Source organism: Pygoscelis adeliae, unplaced genomic scaffold, assembly GCF_000699105.1.
Source record: "Pygoscelis adeliae isolate BGI_AS28 unplaced genomic scaffold, ASM69910v1 Scaffold289, whole genome shotgun sequence".
NCBI classification, from domain to species: Eukaryota; Metazoa; Chordata; class Aves; order Sphenisciformes; family Spheniscidae; genus Pygoscelis; species Pygoscelis adeliae.
In genome coordinates, this window is record NW_008825499.1 from 493205 (window position 1) to 500514 (window position 7310).

A 7310-nucleotide genomic window follows, 5' to 3' on the forward strand; every position below is an offset into this window, starting at 1 on the left:
AACTTTAAACACAAATGTCAGGAAGCTGATCTCATTCTGCATATAGGCTTTGCTGGAGTACAGGGCTTAAATGTATACAAGGGGTATATCTGGGCAGCTTTCGGTTTCAGTGAATTTCTGGGTAGGCATCTTGGCACACCACTTGCTAGTCTGTTTTAAAATAGGTGCTATGTTCAGTGTGTGCAAATTAGTTAGAAATTAGCAGAAATTTGGATCTCGTGCTTGTGGTCAGGACAATTACTTTATTTCTTCAAGCAGAAGAGAGATTGAAAGCTTATCTCAAAAGACTAAAATGTGAATTTGTCTGTATTAATGCAGTAACATGATTCATTAACTTTGTACAGGTGGTTGATGTTATTTAGGTTAAATACCCCAAATCTCTATTCAGGGCTCCTTTTCGTTGTTGAAGTTATTTTCTGTAGTTTCTTCTTGTAACTGTCTGGTATTTAAGTAGTTTGATAAATAGATTGATTGATTTTTTTTTTTCCTGAGTAGTTTTTTTGTTGAAATCTTAGTGACCAGCGTGGAAGAAAAACTTGATTCTTCAAGACTAGCTACTTCAGTTAAACTTACAAAAATTTGCTTGTGTAAAACAACAGGACACTGGTCTTCACCACTGTTTTATCTTCTTAAGGGCAAATAAGTTGTTACTTTAATGCTTAAGCACTTTTGGCATATGATCTCAGACAAAACCCAGCAGTTTTTTAGGAGGTAAGTTGCATTTAAAACGGTACTAAACGTCGTCCTATTCTGCCTTCAGCCTTTACTTACAGCTTCTTCACAAAAGATCCAGTTAGAGTTGTGAGTGAAATGTAAGCACTCAATATGATGTGACTGCAAGGTGAATGCTAAACGAACTGGCTAGTGCTGCTGATATTGTGACATTCCCGCCAGGCGTGACCACAGCAGTTTCCAGAGAACAACAAAGCAAAGGAAGGGCAGGAAGCTACATTTGAGACATATCTGCTGTTTAGTTCTTGGTTCTGAAACGAGTATTTCATACTTCACTTTGGCAGCAGCCTACTGCTTCCCAGGATGTGACACAGACTTTCTAAAATGTCAGGGGAAAGATGCCAGGTTAGATGATTTAAAGCAAATGGGGGGACATGCTTTAAGTCTAGTGTTCTTGAGAATTTATGTGTAACCACCGCTTCGTATTCCATGTTTGTCTCAGTATTATGGTTTTGTTTCATGTTGTTTTCGCTGTATTTCACTAACTGAAATTGTGCATAACTGCTTGCTTTTGCTAGAAAGTAAGACTTTCTAGCCAACATACTGGGCTAAAACAACCCTTAGGGTATATTCAGTATAAATATGAAATGTAAAAGTCCCAGCCTCTCCTGCTGTCTTCAGACTTGAATTTGGAATGTTTCTGTCTTCAGTATATCATTTATTTTGTTGCTGAAATTGAATTTATCTTTGAGCTCTGAACCTGTGTTTGACACCTTCTGATACATGCTTGCGTAACTGTGGCTTATAAGCATTCTCTTCCATGCGTACAAATACAGAATCTGTTTTTCTTCTAAATGAGTCCTTCCGTGCCAAATTCCCTACTAGAAAGTCAAGTGCTACTTTCTGAATTTAGATTTCAAATCCATGGTGAACTGTTTGTGATCTGCCAATGCAGAGCGCGAGCCTTTTCTGTAAGATCATATGGTCTGCGTTGTTTTTAGTTGGTGTGAACAGAGTCTGTGGATTAGCGTTACACGGTATCGTATGGCAGCATAAGTTCAGTTGTTCTCCAACCCTGCAGCTCTTTCCAGCTCTGTAGTGTGCTGCCCATCTGTGCTGGTGCAAATGCGCATTCGGCCGTGCTGTAAGCCGACATGAGCTGCACAGTTCATTTGGATGCATTTCCCTGTTCATTTTGCAGAGGTGCCTTGCTAGGGGTGGGACCAGGCTAACTGAAAACGTGGTGTGCTGCTGGAGGAAGCTGAGAGCAAGCCAGGGGGGGACGGGGTGGTGATGATCTCTAGCACTGATACTACCTCCAAATGCATGAAATGACTAAGTGTGTCACAGGATGGACTGAGTCCTCCTAGAACACTGTCTCCTGTTATTTTCTACTTGGGCATTTCAGTAGCTCACTGCAGTTAAGAAATTTTAGCGGAAATGGGTTGGGACCTTTACATTTAATCCCTACTTGCCCTTCATATGATGCTGGCTTCAGCAGGTGTCATGCTTCTTTTGAGTGCTTCAGTTAAGTGCACAGACTGCCACACAGTTCTACTTGGGTAAAATAGTCACTGATTGCATACCTAATTAGTAAATGTTAGTAAATGTGACTATCTCACACTCTTTTGTGACAGAGGGCATTCTCTTGTATGGCTGTAAGTTGCTTGCCAGTCTATTCTGTACTTGTCTCCATCACAACATGGGTGTCTGCTCTCACCAGGTTGTCTGCATACATGTAGTCCAGCTACATGTGATAAGAGTTCTCCAAATGCTTACTAACATGTTTGGTTTTTATAGGGTTAGGTGAGGGTGGCTTAAACTGTAGTCTCTGTCAGATCCCTTGCTGTTCATGTGAACAGTATGTGCATTTTTATGCTGACTTTTGCTTCTTCAGTTGACATCCTGGAATGTCCTTCCCCTTTGTTCAGGAATGTCAGGATTCCTGTATCAGTCTGTACCAGATAATTGAGGGACTGAGATCGTCCTCAGTGGTTCAATGATCGATGTAGCCTGCACATTTGACCTTGCAGGAGAGTGGGGAGAGCAGGTGACCACAGCAGGCTGAACAGTTTTCAGAAATTTGTTGTTTCTTGCTCCTGAAAGCTGCTGTATTTGCACAGACAACCAACCTTGTAAATTTTTTTCAAATGCTAGACATGGCTGGCTTTCATTTTTGCCTGAGTTGGACAAAGTGTCTCTTCGGATAGACCTTATGTTTGTTTACCTGCTAATGCTGACACTTAAAGATGATGGACAAGTAAATATGGGAAATTTCTTGGTCTCCACCTATACTGTAGAAGGAATAGAACCTGGTCACTGGGCTGTCAGAGTAGTCATTGAGAGAGACTGCTGATGCCAAAGATGGTCAATGAATTACAGAAACTCATTCCTCAATTCTGTCTGGTAATGCTACTCCAATGAGAAGGTAAACTGATAAGAGAATAGCATGTCCCATGACATGCGCTGTCAAGTTCCAAAATGACAAAGAAAGTAGAATTTTTTTAAGAATTGTAAACTGTACATTTGTAATAGCTTTGGTAGTTAGTTACTTGGAGAGGCCTGTTTGCTGTGTGCTGAATGAACATTTAATAAAATATAGCTACTTTTTAGAGCACAAATGAAAGGCAGGATGGTGATTTGGTAGCTAAATAAGATATTGACAAAACTGCTTATGTGCTTAAAAATTATTCAGTCTTTAATTATAATCATATTCTTCCTTGAATGTTTCCATTGAGCCTTTTTTGTACAAGCAGTTAGCTGTTGCATTGATGGGATAGCAGGAACAGTTATAGCAGTTCATAAATTATTTCATATCTCTTGTTGACAAAGTAAAAATAGAATATATAAAAATAGAGAACCTCTATTCTAGAGAGCCTTCAATAGAGAACTTCCTCATCTTTATAGTGATCCATGAAACAAAACCTGATACTTTTCAATCTCTTACAAGGTTGAAAGGGTACAGGCATCTTCTGCAAGTTTTATGTTACGTGTTTGCCTAGATTAGGTAATATTTTCAAGGGTTCTTAGTGTGTTTAAAAATCAGTTGACAACTTCGCTAGTAGTTCCTACTGCCACTCAATGCATAATGCAATATCCGAACAAATACTCCACTGCCAATAAGTGAGACTTTAACTTGCTTCTTGAGTACTGCTGTTGAGGTTTGTAGGTTGAGTGGTAAATATAAAATTATCAATAAGTGTCCTATTACAGCTTTATTAAATTTTCTGGAACAGAGATCATACTAACAGAAAAATAATCTTTAAAAAGTTTTGAATTTTTCTCTCCTGGTAAGCTGTTAAGTGAGATAAACCGACTAGAAATATTATTCCTCTTAGTCCTTTCAATGACTTATTTTGAAACACTTTGTATTTGAGTTGTTCTGTTTCTTGATATCTGTGCTAAAGTGATTTTCCTGCTGCAGTTATCTTTATGCCATAATTACTGTTTAAAATTACAGTTTTCATCTTTCTCAACAATTAATTCAACTGCAGACTGATTGAATATGCTATGGTTTTCTCTTTAATTCTTGAGTATGTAATTCCTGTTCTATATAGTATAGGCTAAGTCTTTGATTTTATGTGAAATGAGGCAGTGGTATCCTGGTTCATCTTAAAGAATTTATATAAAACAACTCAGGGTCTTGTCAGTGGAAGGCAGTGATGGCATGGAGTGAGGAACACTTGTCCTTCTGAGTATATTGAGAAATGCGCTATCTGCTCATGTATGCTAACTGTAATGTGTTTGAAACTTGTGTTACTGCTTTAGCCAGGTACCCTTTGGCCTGACAAATATGCAGTGAAAGCTGGGAATAAGTGATGAAATTAGTGTTTCAGTGTGTGTGAGATTCTCCTGCAGAAGAATCAGGGAGTTGATATCCTCAAGTGAACTGTCAAACAAAGATGGAGATTTCACTAATGTCAGTACTCTAATGAGCAGATGATTGTGGGGTGCTTGCAGGCTCTTCAAATGTCAGCTGTATCTCATGAAATGCATTGAGTTCTTAGTGCTGATTTGTGTATGGGATAGCTGAGAGAAGTTCCAGAAGGTTGCTTTTCAGACAGTGCCGAGGTAGTTGACAAAGCAGTGGAACTTCTGTGGTGTTTCAGCATCACTTTCCTTGAGACTTTGAATAAATTACAAGTTCATAATACACTCAGAGTCCATTTAGCCTTTTTTTTCGTCCAGATAATGGGTTTTCCTTCTCACTACATTATTTTACTCGACCTTGTCTGAGAATAGATATGGATTTTTCTTCTTCCTGTGGGGGTTAGGACTGTGACTTTCAGTTCCTGCACCATCAAGTCTTTAAGGCTTTTTGGTACGGGTTGTGTTAATACTAGTCCTTTATTCCTTTTTTAATAGAGCATATTCCTCTCAACACAATATTTTTCAAATAAGACAAAGCTAATCTTCCTTGTGATGTGCCACTTTGCCCAGTTGTGCTGCCATTCACATGAAGTTCCAATGGTTAAGGTAGACTTTCTGTATGCTGAAAAAAGCCAGTGAAAATCAGGATTGAGATATATGGAAGGAGATTCCCTAAAATCTCACTTTTTAAAAAATATATCTGGGTTAAAAAAAGAAATTACTTCTAGTTCCTCTTTGCTGAACTATCCATGTACACTTCACAACTTTCCAATGCTTTTGTTGCTTGTTTTACATATGAGGCTGAACAGTTGAGAATAAACTAGGTGTATGGTTGTGTAAAAAAAAAACCAAAAACAGGGAACAAGTAAGTTCTGTAGCACACATTTAACAACCATTCTTAATGTGTGTTGGTTTCTTGTGCTTCCTTTGAGCAACAAGCATGGGCAAAAGAGTAAGACCACAGAAGAGGGGAAATACGATGACAAAAAATACATGTTACTCAAACTGTTTGATCCGAGCCTGAAACTTTAACTGTGAAGAAAGAATCATTCCTTAGTCAAAAAGGTAGCAATAGGCTACAGACCTTAATTTTTTCAGAGTTTAAAAAGCTGTCATGAATTGAAACCGTGTAGGTGACTTGTTATAAGCTACATTCTGACAAAGTGAAACTTGTGTCTGTCATTAAAGTATCAAAAAAATCTGCTTTAGACTTCAAGGCTCCTTCAATATTTTGAATGTGAACAGGCAGTATTACAGTTTACCAAGCTTGTAGGTACAATTTTATGGTCTCTGCAACTCCTGGATTCACAGGATGGTGGTAGTGTAATTAAATGCTGATTTTTTTTTTTGATGGATATAATTCATAAAACTCTGGGTAGCAGAGGCACAATGAAAACTTAAGGGTCAAGTTTCTCTGAACATTGTTAGTTTGATTTGCTGACAGATGTTTGGAGTAACTATGAAGGGAGGAGAGCTCACATCAGGTCAAAGAGGAGTTGCAACAGCCTCTGATGTAAAGGATGAACTGACAGTTACTCTTCAAAACAGATGTGAGGCAGACTTCTCAGATAGAAGTGGGGAAAAAGATGACAATCTCTAAACAGGAACTGAAGCACCCTGACCTAGCAGCTTTCCAGTTTGCATTCCCTTTACTGTAGATGTAGAGAAGTTTTTCAACATGAAGCAGAACAGTGCTGGGCTTTTAAAGCTGGTGTTTCTCGGGTATAGCAGTTCTTGCTTGCAGGGGAGCTCTGAAAGTTTCAAGGTGTTTTATCTCTCCACTTCTCAAGGTTATGGGAAAAAGTCCAGATCTTTGAGTTTGAGCCACACTTAATTTTTGAGGCAGTTTCATCTTGTTATTAGGACTTTGCAATTGACACAAATGCATGACTGGACTTTAAAAAATGCGCTTATCAATGCTTTGCAACAATGATAGAGCATCCTTTCTGTTTTGAGTAAGGGTGTTGCTTGTACTCTGGTGGAAAAGCATCTGTCTGCTTTCAGGTAAGAGGCACTGTAACTTATAGTCCAGGCTAGAATTATGGTGTTTCAGTCATGTTACAACTGAAACATGAGTAACTCAAAATTGATACGGAAATAAATTTGGTCAGTATTTGGGAGGGGAGCGGACAAGTCATATCAAGTAGTTATAAACAGGAAGTTATTCACACCATCCCTTTCTTATGACTAGTTAAGTGTGTAATGAAACAATGCATTACAGTAGCAAACAGTTTTATGTTGTGGTTGATGTCCCTATTTTGATGCTTTACTAGCTGACAAGTAGGAAAACTGTCATTTCACTGAAATAGTTTGTCTGAAAAAAATCAATGAAGATGGGGAAAACAGGGTCAGGATAAAAAAAAGAACAGTTTTAAATCCAATTTGATTTATAGTGCAGTGAACTTATTTGATACTATGTGATGCCTAGGGTCAACTTGAGGGAGAAGGGTAGTCTCTTGGTTGGGAAATAAAGGGTCTTCTAATCTTTGTGAGAGGATGATGAATTACTGACCGGAACAGTGCCTGTGGGCTGTGGTGGTATAAGGATGAGTGTAGAGTGCTCGCTATTAAAGCAAATGAGATGGAGTTAGTTCCTAATGTAAAGGAAGTCATCGGATGGTCTCAGTGTGGGCCAGGAAGGTGAGGCTGGTAAGCTTTGTGCTCTAGCCTGTTTCTCTGGGTAAGACTTGATTCCAGGACTGACTTGTACTTCGGCTACTCCATTTTCATGAGTTGGTGTGGTGCTCTATAGTGAACCTCATAATTAC